The following is a 21,883-nucleotide window of genomic DNA, read 5'->3' on the forward strand; positions in this document are numbered from 1 at the left end:
TGTCCTTTTTCAGTAACATTTACCCAAATCTTACCCAATATTTTTCATCCTAAATCCTAAATACATTGTAACAGGCAACCCAGTTAGAATGGCATTCATTCATCAACCAACAGTTCCAGTTCCTCCCAAATCAATGGGTCCCAAAGGCCATTAGAAGCAGGAACAATGGTCATCTTCTAAAACTACTTCCTTCTGAGAATGGGGATAGGGCTGAATTATCCTACAGGATCTTATTTTCGGGGGATATGTACTGAAACTTATTGAAGCATGTAATAGGTTGATCCAGGTCTCTGAAGCTCGTCAATACAGTTGTAACTTGACCAAAATTCAGAATAAAAATGAAATCTAACAGATAAATGTTAGAATAGTCTGAGATAGAAAGATTGCTTCACAAGGATTGTTACAAGATGTGAAGAGGCCTTTATAATAGATTGGCCAGCAGCTTCCCATGTAAGGAAAAATGTTTGTCTCACAGGGCAGACAAATGTTAAAGATGTGTCAGCTGTAGTCCCAATTAAAAAAAAAATAGTAGCTAGGTCTCACATTTGTTCTGATCATAGAAATTCTGCTATAGGAGGAAAAAGCCAGGGTCATGAGTATAATATAATATAATCAGTCAAAACTGATTCTTCAAGCCTCAATCTGAGAGCACATACAGGACACAGGAAATCTCCAATAGCAAATCTCATTAATCAAAATTTCAGATGAATCTAGCTCTCAAAGATCACATATCCTAAATAGGTATGGACTATGACCTTATATTGGTAACAATAAGAGATTGCTCTTAGAAAGTTCACAGCTTATCTTTCATATCTAAGATAATTTTTAAGGTCAACATTACACAAATCATTTTGCTTTTAAAATGCCTGATATATAGTAAAATTCTAAATTGCATATTGTCTATAACAAACATATTCAAAGGGACAAAGGCAAAAACCATTATCCTCAGAGTCCTGTTAAATAATAGGTACACTTTAAGATGACTCAATACAATCAATTAAAACTGATACAGAGTATAGAATATCTTAATCTCACATAAAGGAACCTTATCAGAATTAACATTAATAACTTCTTAAAAAATACTAATTTATCTTTCTCCAATTGAGGATTTCCTATAAAATTTTGGAAATATAAATGTTATGAGCCAGAACTTGAAACAAGGTGCTAAGTAAGTGGAATTGAGGAGACAGTGGTTAAATCTAGTTTAGCATTGATTTAATCCTACAACAAATAATAGTTTCCTAGTGACATAATGATTGGTGTATAATCAGTGTGGAATATATAAGGAGGAGCTCTTAGGGCCAGAAAGGCATTCTGAGCACTAGAAGCTTTCTGAGGCTGAGACAGATTCATTCCATCTTCCACCTTTGTTGTGGCTGGAGGCTCAAGCACAAACCCTTGGAAATCCGGGAGATTCAGAAGCCAGAGAAGGCAAGCTTCTCAGAACCAAGGAGAGAGATAGGCTTCCAGAAAAACTAGCTGAGCCCCAAGTGAAGTAGACAAGATTTTGAAGGAGACAATAAAGGATTTGGACTTTAATACCTGGCTGCATTTGGGGCGATTACTAAACTGAAAGGAAGGCTGCTCCCAGAGAACAGCCTTCTGGGCTTGAGAGAGCCCAGCTTGAGAGAGCCTTTTATTATATTTTAGAGAAGAATATTACATAAATAGTAGATACAAGGTCTATATAAAACAAAAAATATCCCACAAACAATTGTGCATACTCTAATAGATCAGGTTAAAATCCTGCTCCTGGTACTTCAAGAATGGTATAGATCACATTTTTTAATCATATTCATTAAACAAAGAGACCACTATGCACTTAAATAAACATTAAATAATTTGCTGAAGATAGATGGAGACCTTGGTAGAAATAATCACACTTATATTGCTAAGCAGTGGAATCTATGATACAACATCAAAAATGACCTTGCCTTAAAGTGGCCATAGACTTGAAACAATTAAAAGAAATATTCATTTAGTAATTAACACCAAATAAATATAGGCTATATCTTTAGAAAATAAAAGCAACTAATGTTTCAACAAGCCAAGATGAGGTACAAGTTTTTCCCTTCTAAGAAGAAGCCACACCATGGGGGAGGAGGGTGAATTAAATCTTCATCTTTCTCCAAAGCCAAAAGATCTTTTTCTTTCCCCTTTCCCCATTCCACTTCTCCTTAAAATTAAGTTTAAGGCTTTTAGGCCAAGCTTTTCTCAGGATTTAGCCAGCCAGTGTATTTCCTTTCTCTAAGCAAATGGCAAGTTCCTTCTATTAAAGGACTTGCCCTTTCTCCAACATACTGTGCTTTTCTCTCTCCCTCCCTGTTTCCAACACTCTCCCACCTCTCTGTCCTCCAGATTTCAACATTCTTCCTTTTGCCTAACATTATTTCTCCCTCTTTCTCCTTCTAACATGCTTTTAAACCAATAACATATAACAATTTCACTAATAACCCCTACACAATTATCAGTTTCACAATTTGTACACGATAGCCAATAAACATAATATAGTGAACATAACATAGCCTATCAAAAATGTATCAGAACCTCATATAATTTACAGTTTTTCTGATTTTTTAACATACACACCAATATAAAAAAATCAATGTGATATTCTAACTAGATATTTCATTCAAACTGTCAATTATTTCTGTAAATCAATCTTTTTTGTCCCATATATATAAAATCACCTTTTTCCTCCTTTCCTTTGCTTTATTTTTCTTCAAAACTTTTAAGATCCACAATATAGTTAACAGCTAAATAACTTCACAAAGCTTATACCCATGTCCAGCAGAGGTGATAAAATTTAAATCCTAGCTCATATGGAATACAAACATGTGACTTCTTCAGGTAAGTTATCAGAACTTTGTTTTAACAAGCTCTTTTTAAACCAAATCAAATCAAATACTGTTGCAAATTTCCAGTAGTAAAGTTTCAATATTCAAACAAATTCCTAAGATTTTATACCCAGAATAAACAGATTTAACATGTACCAGGCAATAGTATTTATCTCCCACAATTTCCAAATCACAATTCCAATTTCAAAATACTAAGCCTCCCTCCCCCTCCCCCTAATTCAATAGACTAGCCAATAAGCCATACCCTTTTTCACACTTAAATAAATTTCACTAAATTCTAATTAAATGTTGCAAGCAAACTGAATTAGCTTTTGGTTATTTTTCAATACATACAAACCTGGCCCTTAGAAGTATGAGAAGACTTGGAACTCTGAATAGATTAGGAGGCTATTATTGCTTGCTAGAGTTTGTTTTTTTTTTAAACAATTGATATTAGGTACTTTTGTTCTCTATCTTACCTCCCCTCATTCAGAACTGAAACCTGATCCAGATAAGGTTTTTGTCCTCTTTTTTCTTCAAACAGGTTTTTAAACAGCCTGATTTTCTGCCAAATTCTAAAAGCAGCCAAGGTTTTCTGTTTTTCACCGAGTAAACAGGTTACAATTAAATCCAATAAAGAAGTTAACACTCATAAAGCATTTGTTTTATGCCAAGCACCTTTGCAATTTTGAAAATATCAATTGCCAAATTCCTCAATCATTGTTCTTAAAACTTAACAGAACTTAAATCAAAAATGAGTCACAAAAACAGACCTCATAAACACAACAGAATTCTCACCATATATCAACAAATAGAAACTAAGGACAAGCTCTTGATATCTCAGGAGTGCTAGGAGGGTAGCTTTCAGTTCAACAATCTCTAACTCCCAGAAACAGAAGTATCAAACTAAGCCTTTTCTAAGATTAACCAAGCTAAAACTGGAGGAATTAGACCAAGTGCATTCTGTGGCTTTCACAGAGAGTGCTCAGTCCCTGCATTTTACACATGAAAAAAAAAAAATTACCCAGAGTGTCTAATGGCACCCAGATCTGTGCCCAAAGGTACCCAAGACCAAGTTGTGCTTAAAAATCACACAAATTTATACCTGAAGGCACCCAGACTAAGTAATGTCACATGGTGTCCCATTAGCACTTCCCAGAGTTGTATGGCTCATCAGTCCAATTTTTTCTGGGGACCCAGATTTGCAATCAGACCAGACAGAAAACTTATCCTGTAAGGGTTTCGTTAAAGTTTCTCTACTTAGGCCAAATAGAGGTCAGTCTGTGGTGGGTCTTTACTTCATCTGGATCTAGTCTCCCCTGGGATCCTGGAACAAATCAAGGGCCAGTCCCCCTAAAAGAGTTCAGAACCAGCAGGCTCAAGGCTCTCCATTGAAGTCCCATGTTTCTCCAATCTCTAATCTCACTCTCAAATTCCTCATATCTTGCTGGGGTCTCCAATTATATGATATCAGAGAAACTGAGGCAAGCAGAGATTGTTTTTTTAATCTTTAATGTGGGGTTTAAGCTAACTCACCTGATAGGACTCTTGTCCAAAGCATTCAGTGCAGAAAAAACAAAGCATGGAACCTATATAGGGTTTTAGTTAACTAGGGATTGCAAACAGATTACATAGCATGAGTATACAATCTTATAGGAGAAACAAAGGCAGATAAGGGGGAGCAAAACACTAGGAGGATGGACAAGCCATAATTCCAGGAAAGGATCATAACTTAATCCTGACAGGATAGGGGTCAAGATAAGAAGATCAAGATCAATAGACAGCAAGGTGAGGGGTAATACTCAACAGGAAAAGGAATTATCCTACAAGGATGGAGATAATGCACCTAGAGTCTATGACACAATGTTATGTAAAGGTGGTCAGCACTTCAAGATTTTTCCTGGGCTCTTTTTAAAAACTCAATTTCCAGTGCTAATGGCAAGAAAGGAATGTGGTATGAGTTTTAACACTCACAGTCAATCTAAATAAAATCCTAAAGAGAAAATATGTTCCTCCACATTTTTATCTGAAATAAATAAATGAATGAATAAAGCATTTATTAAATATTCACAATGTACAAAGTTGTGGTGGTATGTTCTGGAATTTCAAATAGAAAAATAAGACACATTTTGTTCTCAAGGAGCTCACTTTATTTTTTTGGTTGGTTGGATTGCTTGTTCATTCATTCATTTATGACATCCATTTAAAAACATTTTGATTTCTAAATATTTTCTCTCTCTAGCCCTTTCTCAAACCACTGAAAAGGCAAGCAATATGATATCCATTATACATATAAATTTGTACAACACATATTTCCATATTAGCCATGCTGGACAAAAAAACAAAACAAAACAAACTGAGAAAGTGGGGGAAAAGTATGCTTCCATTTGCATTTAGAATTCATCACTTCTCTGAAAAGAAGGGTCTCTTTGGAATCTTTTGAAATCAGCTTAGATTGTTTGTTTTGATGAAAGACACTAAGCCTTTCACAGTTGATCACCATTACAATATTGCTGTTCCTGTGTACAATGTTTTGTTTCTGCTCAAGTAGCAAACATTAAAATGGGGATGGATACACACATATGGAAAGTTTCAGCTACAAGTCCTCAAGATGGAGGACACATATGCTTCAGTGAACTTCATATGCCTCTCCTCTTTTCTCCTCTTCTCAGAATTCTCTGTGAACAAATACCAGTTATTTACCAGATGCACAACTTCCTGTATTTTTTCTCAGCTATTATTGTCACAGAAGGCAGATTTACAATAGCAATAAATCATGGCTCCCAAAATTTCTTGAAAGTTTTTGAAAAGTGTTTTCATCAGTAGTTTCCAAATTTGGGATCTAAATTCTCACTAATCTAAAATTCCTTACCAAACCAGTATTATGAGTCAGAGGATTTTTAACTTGAAAGGGGTCTCAGTAGGCACCATCTAGTCTAATCCTTACCTAAAAGGAATCCTGGGATACTCTCTATCACACATCTTTCAAGTAATCACTCAGTATTGTAGATCTTCAGCAAAGAAAAGCTCTCTGTCTTCCAAGATGCATGTTATACTTTGGGGTAACCAAAGAAAGATATTCTTGATTAATCCCAAGTTTAAATTTGCTTTTTTGCAATTTTCATCAATTTCTCCTAGTTCCTTGATTCTAGATACAAAAAAAAGTTTTTGTTCCAAATAATAATAAAATAGCTAATATTTACATAATTCTTTATGGTATACAAAAATAACTTTATAAAATTGCACATTGGTCCTCATAAATACCACAGGTGCTGCTTGTTATATGTATTTTAGAGATGAGAAGACAGAGAGGTTCAAAGAAATTAAATAACTTGCCCAGGATCACACATCTAGTGTCTAAGGCAGGATTCCAACCCAAGCCTTCTATGCTATATGAAACAGCTTCAAATATTTTAAACAAGTCTTTCTTCTCTTGTCTAAAATATTTCCTATATATTGAATCTGACAAAAAAAAAAACTCCTGTCAAATATGCCTACTTACTCATATAAATTTTGATAGGATTTATGAACACATATTGTAGATACCTTGAAGGAAACATGAGGCAGATACAGAAAAGACTTTGCACTAAACTGACTGAAAGGTGTAGAAAATAAATGATCCTGATGTGCCCATTGTTTATTTTTAAAGCATTCAATTCAGTAGAACAAAGCCTTGAAAACTTCCTTTAATCAAGATGTCTCACATGGTAGGATGCAATTATTTAAGATTCTTTGACAGATTCCACCATAGAGATACCTTAAGATCTCTTACCTATGATTGTTTCTCTCTGATACTGCTATCATCCAGCTCTAGGAAATTGCCATCTCACAAATGAGATATTATAATGTCCTGCTAGTTGGTCTCCCTGCCTTAAGCCTCTCATCATCCCAGTCCATCCCTTCAGCTGCCAAACTGTTTTTTTTAAAGGACAATTCTGACCATGTCACTATGTTATTCAATAAACTTCTGTGACTACAGAATCAAATATAGAAATCTCCATGTGGTTTTTAAAGCCTTTTGTAATCTAGCTCTTTCTTACCTTTCCATTCCTCTTACACATATTCTGTGATCCATATACTCTGTGATCCTTTGACACTAGTATTCTTCTTGTTCCTAGAATACTCTATTTTTCAATACTGCACATTTTCACTAGCTATCTCAGTTATGCTGAGAAATCTTTCCTTTGTCATCTCTTCGCCCACATTCTGCTGGCTTTCTCCAAGTCTTTAACGACTGCTAAAGCCCTGAGGATACAGTATTATCTTTGCCCTCAAAGAGCTTACCATCTAGGGTAGAAATGAAAAAAAAAATAGACAAGCTTCTATAAGACAGTTTGAGGAGGGAGAATACGGGGACTCAAAAAAGACCACCCATAGCAATCTGTCCATGAACTAAGTTTTTAGGAAGGATTCTAAGAGATGAGGAATGGCAAGAGAAAGTTTTTATGTGAAAAGCTTTATTGTCTTATTTTGTTTTGTTTGGCAAGAAAAAAAGCATTGTCAAATAAAAAGATTAGGAATCTTCTTATAGGAATCAGTGTAATTGATGAGATAATGCTATATTTCTGTTAATTTCTTTCCATTGCTGAAAGTATTCTTCATTCAAAGAGTCAAATGACTGAAAAAGTAAAAAAAAAATTCTAGCCAAATTTAAATATTTATACATTTTTGTACCCAAAGAGTCATGTGAACCATCATATCTCTGATTTTCGCAGTGAGAAAGAAAATCTTATTACCAAATCATTAGCTATTGAATCCTTTGGTTTAACGTGCTCTGAATTTTTTTTAATCTTTATTTTTTTTTTATTTTCAAAATGTTTACAAAGAGAGTTTTCAACATCCATTCTTGCAAACCTTATGTTTCAAATTTTTCTCCTTCCCTTTACCCCACTTCCCTCACTTAGGCAGCAAGTAATTCAATGTAGTTTAAAACATGTGCAATTCTTCTATACATATTTCCATATTATCATGCTGCACAAGAAAAATCAGATCAAAAAGGAAAAATTGAGAAAGAAAAAACAAATCAAGCTAACAACAACAAAAAGATAAAAATACTGTGCTGTGATCCACGTTCAGTCTGCACAATTCTTTCTGGATGCAGATGGCTCTTCCTTACAAGTCTGTTAAATTGGCTTGAATCACTTCATTGTTGAAGAGTCAAGTCTAAGATATTTTTAAATTTTGTTTTTATAATCTAGTGGTAGACATCCCTTCTGGCTTCACCCTGATAAGGTGAGTTGATAAACATACAACCTAAGACTTTAACCCAATCACTGAAGTAATTGTTAAGTAGCACAGGTTCAAGAATAGACTTACAATATACCTCATTAGAACCTTAAATCTAACCCGTACAAGTTGACATTTATGACTGGTCCATAGTTTTGATCACTGAATTAGTTACAAATCTACCTTTTGGAATTATGATCTACCATACTTATCCAGTATTTTAAGGCATCTTTTGTAACAGTTCTAATAGTTAATTTTCCTAACATATGAAAAATACTTAGATTTCATTTTAGCCTCTGTCACCTCAATGACATTCCCATAACCAAAAATCAAAAGGAAGAGAAAGAGAGAGGGAAGAAGGAAGGAAGGAAAGAAGGAAAGAAGAAAGACAGGAAGGAAGGAAGGAAGGAAGGAATAGAGGAAGAGAGGGAGAAAGAAATGGAGGGAGGAAAAGAGGGAGAGAGAGAAAAAGGAAAGGAAAGAGGGAGAAGAAAAGCTATTTTCTGCATGTTAATTAATGAGCTATGTACTGGGGATACAAATAGAACATGGAAATAGGACTTGCTCTCAAGAAGCTTCTGTTTTATACATGTGTGTGCATGTGCTTATGTATATGTATATATGTATGTATTTATAATAATACCTTTTTTCAAAATACATAAAAAAGATAGTTTTCATCATTCATGCTTGCAAAATCTTCTATTCTACATTTTTCCATCCTTCCCTCCACCCCCTCCCCTAGACAGCAAATAATCCAATATATGTTAAATATGTGCAGTTCTAAACATATTTCTTCATTTGCCCTGCTACACAAGAAAAATCAGATCAAGAGGGGGAAAAAAGGAAACAAAAATTCAATAAACAAACAACAACAAATGAATCACAAGTCTATTGGAATTGACGTGAATCACTTCACTGCTGAAAAGAGCCAAGTTCATCACTGTTGATCATCACATAATCTTGTTGCTGTGTACAATGTTTCTTTGGTTCTACTCATTTCACTTAGCATCAGTTCATCTAAGTCTCTCCAGGACTTTCTGAAATTAGTCTGCTGATCATTTCTGATAAAACAATAGTATCCCATTACATTCATATACCATAACTTATTTAGCTATTCCCCAATTGGTGGGCATCCACTCAGTTTCTAGTTCCTTTCTACTAAAAAATGATTGCTACAAACATTTTGACACATGTGTGTCCTATTCCCTTTTTTATGGTTTCTTTAGGATACAGACCCAGTAGAGAATAATCTGATAGCCTTTGGGAATGGTTCCAAATTGCTATCTAGAATGATTGGATCAGTTCTCAACTCCACTAACAATGTATTAATGACACAGTTTTCCCACATCTCCTCCAACATTCATCATTATCTTTTCCTGTTATTTTAGACAATCTGAGAGATGTGAAATGGTTGTCATAATTTGTATTTCTCTTATCAGTAGTTGTCATAATTTGTATTTCTCTTATCAGTAGTGATTTAGAACATTTTTTTCATATGAATAGAAATGGTTTCAATTTCTTCATCTGAAAATTGTCTTCATATCCTTTGATCATTTAACAATTGTTGAATGGTTTGCACTTTTCATAAAATTGAGTCAATTCTCTATATTCTTTAGAAATGAGGTCTTTATCAGGATTGGATGTAAAATTTCCCCTCAGTTTCCTGCTTTCCTTTTAATCTTGGCTGCATTGGTTTTCTTTGTACAAAAATTTTTAATTTAATATAATCAAAATTATCCATTTTGTATTTCATAATGTTCTCTGGTTCTTCTTTGGCCATAAATTCCTTCCTTCTCCACAGATCTGAAAGGTAGATTATCCTTTGTTCTCCTAATTTACTTAGTATCACCCTGCATGTCTAAATGATGAACCCATTTTGACTTTATATTAGTATAGGATGTTAAATGATGGTCAATATCTAGTTTCTGCCATACTATTTTCCAGTTTTCCCAGCAATTTTAGGAGCAATCTTAATAATGATATTGCATTGCTTATACTAGTAAGTGTGGTACAGTAAGAAATTTTGTATGGCAGCAAGTTGAAAATGCTCAAAGGAAAAGGATTCAGCCTCTAGGAACTCCTAGATATAGACAGTTTTCACTAATTAGAACTATAAAATGAGGGGGTTGGAAATACTCTAGAGCATGGTCTCTGTGCTCTAGTTGGAGATGCACCAGTAGCAATAGCAACTCAGAAAATGGCTCAAGTAAAACAGGAATGTTGGCTCTGAAATTTTTGCAAAATTTTAGTTTGGAGGTACCTGTGAGGTATCTAGATAGATAGGCCATCCAATTAAATAATTTCATTTTATAATTGGAGAGTCTGAAATCCAGTGCCACACATTCAGAAAATGGCAGAAGCAGGATTTGAACACAGATCCTTTGCCTGTAATGCTAGATAAGTTTTCCTACATTATGACTTATAAAAGCATATATTTATACCTCTCAAATAGCATTTTTGAAGATCAGTCATTTCAAAATATTTTCACATTTCTTAAAAAAGTCATATTTTTGCATAGGTTTTATCCTTTGCTTGTTTTTAATTTCTTTTCCCTTTCTTTCCCTTTTCTTTGCTTCTCTTACTATGATAAATGACTTCAACAATTAAAGTTGATAACAAAGACGACTTTTATTAGGCAAACCCTGTCATTTTATATACATCTCCATTAAAAAATTATATTATATAGCTACCTTGGCCATGTTCAACTGAAGCAATTAAGGACTTGGCTGAGGCCCGAGAAGTCTTTCCTCGCTCTATCTCAATTCCCAACAAACCTTCATTTAGAGATAGAAGGGCATTGGGAACGTGTTTCATTTCTCAATCAGGAATGCAGAATTTTATAATATGTGGAGCCAAAGGAGTGTTAAATTGTAGACTTGCAAACATTGAACACAAAGTCATTTGTGAAAGAAAATCAACAGAATATCATGTATTTCTAAGTTCACATTTCCAAGTTGACTTTTCAGACAAAACGACAGAAAAGATGACCTAGTTTTTCTCTGTGTTTGATTTAGTTTGAGGGTGGTACTCCCTAGGAAACAGGTTCATTTCTGTTAGAAGTATTTGGCAAGGACACTTCCTCCGATTTCAACATGAAACCGAAAGGGGGTGGGGGAATTTGTTGCTTAGCAACAGCTCTCTCTTTGGGTCAGGTTACTGTATGAATATGAGAAAAAAAATCTGTACATTCTCTAGATTTTTTTTTAATTCCTCAGGAGACTTTCCATTGTGAGCATTTTAGCTGTACTTACCACTCTCCCACTCACCAGCACCAAACCTCACTAAATAAAATCAATGCTTTTTTTTTTTTTTTTTTTTTTTTTTTACAAATATCAATGATTATTCAAAATAAGTTCAGTGAATGTTGGTCAAATAGTTGCTATAATGTGAAGAAATGCACCTAATTTTTCAATATGACATGATTTTCAGACTCCAGCTTCTGAGGGAGAAGTGATTACAAGCCACTGGTATACTTCCATTATTTTAATTCCTAAATAATATTGATAAAATTTTGGTTGCCCTCCCTCCTCAGTCTACCCTACAGAATTTTTGAATATGTGATATGAGGAAAATTTTTATTGAAAATGCTGATGAGCCGTTTCTAGTAAGATGACAGTAATGGAACAAATATATCTATCATGTTCCTATTTTCTTCAAATCATTCAATACCTGCACACCTGTAACAGTGAGAATGACAGGCTTTTTTTATGTAAAACATAACATTACTGCTATATTGATAGGATCCCTTAAAAGGCATTGCAGTCTGCCAGTAACCATAGCAGCATCAGAAGCTCAAAAGTTAAATATCGTCAGTTCTAGACACTGTGGGCGTAGGATTTATTCTCAGTTAAGATGATTCAAAAAGCTAAAGCCTAATATTGCCAATAGTCACCATCCTCATCATCATCATGTGTCACAGAATAAAGAGGTTTAAAGCACTTTAGAGGTTATCTAATCTAATTCTCTCATTTTCTAAAGGAAATAACTAAAGCCTGAAGAGTTACCCAAATTTCCACAGATTTTAAGTAATAAAGCTGAAATTTGGATACAAGTCCTCTAACTCCAGATTCAACCCTTTTCCCACTAGACTGATGGCATTTTATTTACATACTATATGGAGTTTTTGAAAAACCCTTTACACATTCTCTCCTCTGACCTTGGGAAAAAAATGGACATTATTGTTACTTTAGACTCCAGAATCAAGCCTGATAACAAGAGAAGAGGGATTGTCTCTGCAGAGCTGGTTTCTTAAAGATAAAAAAGGACCGCACATTCAGTTCCCAAAGTTTGTATAGCTTGCTACATGATCAGGCAGCATGATTCAGCCTTTTAGATTTCTTAAGACTGTCAGTATTAGAATTCTTTCTCTAGAAATACCAAATTAGAGAGTTCATGGGTTGGGTCTTCTGGAAAGAGAGAGGAAATTCCAGAACAGAAAGGGGGAGGTATTCTTAATGTGATTCCCACTCTATCCCCAAGCTGGAGGAACTGTTACAGTTATCTAAAAAATAATTTGCTGTGTTAGCAGATAGTTTATTCTTCCTCCTTGGATATCAATATTGAAAAGACAAAAGATCACTTATCAAGTATGAGGTAGAGGGAATTCCCATTAAGTATATTTTGGATGACTGATTGCCTCTAGTATCTCTTCAGATTTTGCGGATTTTTTTCCTTCTTGTTTTAATTCTGTGATTCAGGTATCTTCTCTGCCCTTGTGCTATTTAATTTTTTTTATCAATCACCTGTATAACATCTTTAGATGAGAAAAGCTAAAAAGGATAATATATATAGTAGATACTAGATTTTTAATAAAAATATCTCCTGTGGAGAGAATGTAAAGCCAAATATAAAATAGAAGAATGAACAATGATAAATATATTGTCTTGAAATATTTAAATTTTTATCTCATATATACAGAAAAAGCAGGGTTTTGACAGTTAAACAGAAATTTACCTAAGAAAGAACTCAGTTTCAGGGACTACAAGCTTATATGATCTAAGTGCTATATGTTGGGGGTGGGGGGGAGAGCGGGCAGAGCAGGATGTTCTTCTAGTCTGCATTCCTAAAGATATTGTAGGTAAGAATAGGGAGCATTAACTATATATATATATTTCGTACTAGAGGTCACATTTTTGGGCAAGTTGGAAAATGTTCACAGGATGATGACCAGAATGATAAAAGACATTAGGACTGTAATATGAATATGGTCAGTTGAAAGAATTTGGTATTATTTAGCTTTGAGAAAACAAAATTTAAAGGCAACTTGATGATTCCATTAAAGTTATTTCAAGACAAAGAACTGACTGTGTTTTCTGGCTCAGTTTCAGAGGCCAGAACTAAGGGAAAAGTTCTATGTGCTAGGATCCTGGTCTGGCCTGGAGGAAGACTGTAGACATTAACATATTCCAGCAAAACCATTACATTTGCACAAAATGGAATGAGGATCAAGAATCCAATGATAAACTGCTGTAAGGGACTTTTTCCAATTGTGAAGAAATGTATTTATTTTTTTAAAAAATCATGCAGCAACCTATTACCTTTACCATGTCCCCACTGCCAGAGACAAGAAGGCTGCAGGATCTTGTATAGTTTGCAAAGCATTTTGTCTAGCAATAGTAAGAGTAGAAGAATCCTTAGAGAAAATCCAATCTCCAGAGTGGAGACATTCAAAGCCCTGGCAGTAACAGTGGGCTACATAGCCACTTAAGTATTTAAGCCTCAAAGTTCAGATCCTGACTGCATAATCAGGGGTCGAGTGGTTCAACATAAGAGTTGGACCCTAAATGAGCCTTTTCCCCTGGATTTGCAGCAGAAATCTTCCATAAGTGTTGCATCCATCATTAGAATGTGAGATCCCTAAGGTAAGGGCGTTTATCATTTTTTTTATTTATATCTTCAGAATCCATATTTTGCACATGGTAACATCATAAGGTTAGAGAGAGTCAAGTCTTGAGTCTAGAAGAGCTGAATTCAATTTGGCCTCTGACACTCACTAACTTGTGACATTAATCATATTTGCCTCAGTTTCTTCATATGTAAAATGAATTGTAAAAGGAAATACAAAACACTCCAATATCCTTGCCAAGAAAACTCAAATGGGTTCACAAAGAGTTGGACATGACTTAACTAAAAAACAATAACATAGTATTCACTTAATAAATATTTCATCCAATCATTCTAAATCCATGATTTTAGGATCCTAATTTTAAATACGATGTTTTAAAACAACTTTTAAACAAAATAAGCATGCAAGGTAATTTGGGTATTTATCTTAACACGGTCCTTGAAACAATTAATGTGGGAATTTTCTCCATTTGTAGAATGCAGTTCTTAAAGAATGTTGCACATGAAATTTAAATAGAAAATAATAATAATAATAGTTACACCCTTCAAAGTTCTCTAGATTCAATGTTTGATTATAATTAAAACCTACTTCAGTACTTTATTATTGAATTTTTACATTATAAGTTCATTCTCAATCTTAAATTGCAATTAAAAGACCATAGAGATTTGCTAAAACTAATCGAACCAGTTTGGTATCAAAGTACCCTCAATTCTATTTTTCAGCATCAATTTTCTTCCAGTTCATATAACCATTTAAGACTGGATTAGATTTTATACAAGGATATTTAGTTAAAAAAATATAAAAAAGAGTATGGAAAAAATTTTCATCTTCAGGGTTATAATATCCCCTATCACTGCCTCAGTGATTGGGGAATAGAAAGGAATTAACCACAGAATTAAACTCAATTCTTACATAGAATTAATCCCACCAAGTTCAGGCTAAATCATCTAGCCTAGATTCCTGGACTCTCAGATCCAGTGGTTAGAGATTTCTAACTAGACTGCAGAGTCCGCTATTTATACTTAGAATAGAAAAAGAGCAAATGAAAAGGGCAAAACTCCAGATTTCCAGTCAGAGCATTTTAAAGATATTAATAGATATTACCTAGATTCATCCTTAAGTTCTCAGTCACAACTTCTATATCCAATTTGTTGCCAAGTTCTATTGACTTAACTTTTATAACACTTCTCACATATTCCCTCTTTTTTCCACTGACATCACTCTATTGCATGTACTCATCAATTCATTGTAATAGCCTATGGTAATAGCCTACTAGTACCTTTCCTTGCCTAAAGTCTCTTTCCACTTCAATTTACTCTCTGTTCAACTGTCAAATTAAGCTTCCTAAAGTGCAGATAGGACCATGTCACTCTGCAATTCAATGAAATCCAGCAGCTCCCTATTGCTTCTAGAACAAATATAAATTATCTAGATTTTAAAGCTCTTTATTATTTGGGCCTTTCCTGCATTTTTAATCTTTTTTTCCCATCTTACTCCTCTCTTCATATTATATAATAGTAGCAATTATTTCCTTGATGTTCCCCATATAAAACATTTCACTTCCAGACTTCAGGAACTTTCACTAAAGGTTTCCCATGCTTATAATGCTCTCCTTCCCCATCTCTGCTTCTCTGGCTTCCTTTAGATTCCAAATAAAATCTTACCTTCTACAAACAGTCTTTCCTTATCCAATATAATGCTAGTAACTTATGAATATATATATATATATATATATATATATATATATATATGTATATATAAATGCACAAAAGAACTTTCATGTCATTTCCCCATTAGACAATTATCCCCTTCAGAACAGGGATTGTATTTTACCTTAACATTTTCAATGCTTTTCACAGTACCTAAAACTTAATAGATTAAGTGCTTGATAATTTATTTATTGAGTGACTGATTATTCTGGCTATGCAGTCAATGGAAAAAAGGCTGTCCCTTTCATGGTCCTAGGCAGAATTTCCACTTGTGTGCAAATCTTCCATTTTCCTGGAAATGATTCCCCAAAGTTCTTCATCAGCCCACACCATCATAGATGGTCTATGAATGTGCCAGAGCCCCATTACATATATTTCTCTCTAATCATTAAAAGGTAAAATTTCCTTTCCTGATTCCTTCCTTAATACTTTCTTCTGTTGGAGTTATTGGCTTGTGTTTTACCTACTAGTAAAGTACTCATTGCTTCGTGTAATCACTGATCCCAGTAACAACTTCATAGAAACAGTTCTAAACAATGGTTTAACATATTAATGCATGCATTTAAACAGAATCTATTCTATATGCAGAAAGGATAAATTTTGGAAGAACACCAATACTTCAAAAGATTTGGGATTTCTCAATATGGATAACTCTCTAACTGTCCCTCCTCCAAAATTTCCAAGAAATCATGACAGATAGCCAGCCCAGAATTAAGAAGACAAATGCCAGCTCCTCTTCTGCTTTATGGGGTAGATGTAACTCTACCAAATAACTTTAAAAGCTCATTATCTCAGGTACCTCTAAATATTATAATCTAATTTGTTCTAATTTGATCTAATTTGTTCATGATAATTTGCTAATTTGCAGTTTCTTATAAAATAAACTCACAGGTTTATATCAAACCAAGTAACACCCAAATCACAAACCATTGATATAGATCATAAACCATTCACAACTTAGGAGATAGTTTCATGAGTTTTGTGGCCAGAACATTAATCATCCTGTGAGTAACCTTTCCATTATGACTTTCTTCACACTTTGCTAGTCTGGTACTTGGACTTTGGGGTCCTAACTTAATTTCTCTGGCTATGTGTGAACTTGAAGAGCAATGCAAAATTTCTGTAGCACTATGATAAAATATCAGAAAAGGCTTTTTACATATAATCAGTTCCTCATGTAATTAGGAAATGTCCATGTAAATAACCTAAAACTTTAGAGTTGTTAGTTGTAAATGTTAATATTTAGATGTCTTCTGAGATGTCTTACTATTTCCATATGTTGGATTTTATTAAATATACAATTACTAATAACTGCATGTTTCTATCAATGATATGGTATAATCATGTCACTAATTTGATTCACTTTGAATTTGAGTTTTTTACTAGCTTGTGAATTTTATCTTCTGATTTTTCAACCAAAGATCACATGGTTTAATTCTCAATTATGTAAATATACCCAAAGGCTCTGTTTCAATGCTCATCTAATTATCAATTGAAAGGGACAATCCCCAACCCATTTCAGAATTGTTTCATGGCCATAGCCACAGAGGAGGAAAAAATGAGCATATTAATATAAATAATGTATTATGGAAGAGAATAGACAAGAATTGTGTAATTCCCTTGGTTACCCAGTCAACTAGTGTCTCCTGCTATATAAATAAAGGAAATTTGGGGTTAAGAAACCAATTAGCTTTATCCTTAGTGATATTTCTTAAGGGGGTAGCTATAATCATTTCTTCTTTGTTAAAGGATTTTGATAATATATTGAGATTGTTATGTGAAAAGTGAAATTAAAATTATTTACAAGTAGCTATTGCTTAGTAAACTGTTAAATCCATGACCTGAACAGATTGTGTGATGGGAGAACAAAAGCATCTCAAGGGGCTTCATACCTTGGCATGTTGAATCATTTTTGGATTTCCATTTGTTTGTTACAATAATATCATTGTTGCATAGAGCTTTAAGAGAGCTGGACCATGTGAAATAATCTGTATTTTCAAGCCTCAGTGGAGAGTTTCAGAGGGGCTACATAAAATTATAGTCATAATCAAAAGGTACAAAAAAGAGAAATAGAGGATATCCTTTTGATCCAAGAATAAAATTATTTTCCATTACTTCTTTATATATGTGAGAGAAGAAAAATAAATTAGGGTGGGAGCACAACTATAATTTTGTTCCTGAATTTCCAATTTCAGGATTATGTGGAAGTCCTGGTATGAAAAGTCCCTCCAAAAATGCTTTGTCAAAAATTTATTTGCCCAATTAATAAGTGTCAAAGGTAGAACTTAGATTCTAGCATTCCTATCTTCAATGTCAGTCTTCTGTCTCTTCTTAACACTGCCTCTCACTATTAGAGAATTATTAATCCATATATAGAGATATATTTTTAGAAAATTGTTGAGCTAAAGATAGTTATTTTATCTTTGCAATTTACCTTATTGTTATGTTCCCTAATTAACATGAACTATATGAATCCAAGAGTTCTGAAATATGAACATGTCTTTTCCTTGTTCAATTTTTCAATTGAAAGTATTAGATAATACCTATCCCACTTCTTTCTTTTGTTTTTTGTTTTTTTTTTGGGGGGGCAAAATCAGATTTCTGCCTTTTAGTTCTATACTTTTCCCACCTTATTATACTTTATTAAAATGGTTTGAAAGGAAAAAAAAAACCAAAAAACTATAGTTAGTATGAGGCCAGGCATCTGACTGACTTCAATAGGATGGCAGAAATTCAGTTTTATTTATTTATTGATGGAGAGTGAATTTTTAAAATGGTGAAGAAAAACAAGAGGAAAAAAGAATAAACATTTTAAAAGAAGGTAAAGTAAATTAGATTAATTTGCAATTTTAATGGAAGATGGGGGGAGAAAGAGCATTGTAACTTAGGAATCTAGAATCTTGAGACTAGATTGTGCCTTGGATGATAAATATTCAAACTTTGCACTTGAATATTCTTCCTACAAAATGCTACATGTTGTATGAGGAAACAACCATACTTTGTCTGCAGACATTACATGAAGAAGAAGTCATTACCTCCCAAGGCAGTTTGTTTCACTTTAGGATTACTAATTGACCTGTCTTTTCTTACATAAAGTCTGCATACTTTAAATTCATTTTATATACATAATAAAACTCTAAAGAGGAGCACGTTAACATAAACAGTGGATTATGGAAGAGAATATCATCATCATCATCATCACCATCAATATCATCAAATAATATTTTACATAGCATTTCAAGTTTTGCCAAGTGCTTTATATATGTTACCTCATCTGATCTTCATAATTCTGATGTAGGAACTATCATTATCTCCATTTTAATCATGCAAAAAATGAGACAGACTGAAGTTATATGACTTTCCCAAAGTTAGATAAACAGTAGATATAACTGATGTAAGATTCAAACTCAAAGCTTCTTCATTTCAGTGCTACCAATGTCTCTACTATGCTACCTTGATGCCTCAAAGTTATCATCAGTAATCTTCGACCAAGATGACAAAAACTTGGACAAGGGTCAAAGCCAGGGGATGTGAAAGAAAGGGCAGTTTACATATATATATGTTTCTCATTTTGAAATCTATTATAAGGATTGGTTAAAAGAACAAGAATGGAAGAGAGAGAAGTGATAATTGTTGTTAAATATCTGAAGACTTGTAATGGATTAAAATTGTTCCTGCTCCCAGAAAGTAAAACTATAAGTAATAGATGGAAATTTCAGAAAGGTAGCTTTCAAAAAGGGGGGAAACTACCTTAATAATAATAATAAAAGAATTTAATAATAACAATATTGTTTCAAAATGCAATGGATAGATTATTTGAGTAAATAATATTTCTACCATGTCTTATTTGTTAGGTATTTAGATACATTCTGATATTTTTTCTCAACTCTAAGCTTCTGTAATTCTATGATTTTCCTTTCCATAACAGCCATATTGATGAAAGGAGACTCTGAAGAAGAAATGAACTACATTTAACTAGAACTATAGGATCAGTTGCCTTGGAGTTAGGACACTTGAATTTAAAAACTGGCTCTAAAACTTCTTTAGATCTAGAAGAATGTTTGAAATAATAATAATAAAAGAATTTAATAATAACAATATTGTTTCAAAATGCAATGGATAGATTATTTGAGTAAATAATATTTCTACCATGTCTTATTTGTTAGGTATTTAGATACATTCTGATATTTTTTCTCAACTCTAAGCTTCTGTAATTCTATGATTTTCCTTTCCATAACAGCCATATTGATGAAAGGAGACTCTGAAGAAGAAATGAACTACATTTAACTAGAACTATAGGATCAGTTGCCTTGGAGTTAGGACACTTGAATTTAAAAACTGGCTCTAAAACTTCTTTAGATCTAGAAGAATGTTTGAAATAATTAATTTAAAAAGCATTTCTACACTTGGAGTGCCAAGAATGAGGAAAAGTCTATCTAGTTTATTTGAATTTTAGCATATACGAAGTATAAAAATGTGTAAAAGGTTTGGGGAGGTGGGACAAAGCAAAATGGAAGGCTATAAGCGCTAAACTGTACTGTTGTAATTGATCCTACAAATAGGAGAATAATCCACTTAGATTAGCACATTAGGAAAATAACCTTGACACCTATATGGAAAGGGACAGAAATTCTGAGCCAAAGAAATAAATATGAATACTATTTGAAATAATTTAAGAAATATGTGTTGAAGGTTTAAAATGTGGTAGTAGCTATGAGAGAAAGATGGAAGTAGAGAAGTTCTGTAGATGGAGAAATGAACAGGATTTAGTAGCTTACTAGAATGAATGGCTTAAACCTTCCTACCTCCTTAACTTCTCTTTTTCTGACAAGGGCACCACTATCCTGACCTTCAGCACTAATCCTAATTCCTCAGTGTTCCTCACTTCCAAATCTAATCACTCACCAAATTTTATTATTTCTACTTCTACAACACTTCTTACACCTGACTTCTTCTTTCTATTCATACAGCTACCACCTTAATTCAGGTCCTACTGTTATCAGATACACACACATATATATGCACAAATATATATACACATATATGTATATGTATGTATACCACACTATACACACATGTACACACATACTTTGAGGTAACCCTTTAGAATATAAACTACATGTAATAGGGATTATTTCATTCTTTATACTCTAGAGCAGTGTCTAATACCTAACAGATTCTTAACAAATATGTATTTATTGTTTGAGAACAAGATATCAAACTTTGGTTTCTACATTTACCTTTCCAGCTTTCATTTTATTCTTCTTTTCACATAAGATACTCCATTCTTTTTCACTGTCTATTCACCAAGTCTGGTACAGTCTCTCTCCTCACTTTCTTATTGCAAGAAGTCTTTGCTGATTTCACCTACTGCCATTATATTCCCTCAGAAATAAATGTATATATGTTCACACATAAATAATATATACATATTATTTATATATATACATACATATGCATATATATATATAACAAAGTTGTTTGTAAGATACATTTCTCATTAAAACTGACCTCCTTGAAGAGAGTTAATGTGATTGTCTTTCTTTGTGTCCCCAGAATTTAGCACAGTGAAGTATTAAACACTTCACTGTATGTAATAAATATTTGATAAGAATAATGCCAATAATGATGATGAAGTACTGAATTTGAAGTGAAAGAGTGTGAGATGAATTACAGATATCTATAGGTCATTCAATTTAAAATGACCAGAAGCCAAGTGGTGATAGAGAATGGAGAAAAGCTAGGAAAGGTTATATAGGTCCATCAGGGTCATCAGGATAAAGATGATAAGAGAAAAAATAGGAGAGTGAATATAGAAAAAAAAGAGAAGAGGATCTAGGACAGAATCTTGGAGATACTGATCATGGCCTTCAATTCAATAAGATCAGCTTCTTTTTTTTTTTTTTTTTTTTTTTTTTTTTAGGTATATACTATACACTTTTTTCTCTGTCATTTACAATCTTTCTTACCTACAAAGAAAAGACATTGATAAGCTGGATATATTCTAAAGAGGCCACCCAAAATGGTTAAGTCAAGTCCATTAGATTTCATCTAATTTCACAGAGAGGACTGTGGGAACTGTGTGTGCTTCACAACATAACATTTTCACTTTTGTTTGCTTGTATTTTACTTTGCTTCATTTTTTCTTGTGCAGTAAGATAATTGTATAAATGTGTATGCATATATTAGATTTAACATATATTTCTACCATGTTCAACATATATCAGACTATTTGCCATTTATGGGAGAACGTGGGGGAAGGGAGG

Source organism: Sarcophilus harrisii, chromosome 1, assembly GCF_902635505.1.
Source record: "Sarcophilus harrisii chromosome 1, mSarHar1.11, whole genome shotgun sequence".
Lineage (NCBI taxonomy): Eukaryota > Metazoa > Chordata > Mammalia > Dasyuromorphia > Dasyuridae > Sarcophilus > Sarcophilus harrisii.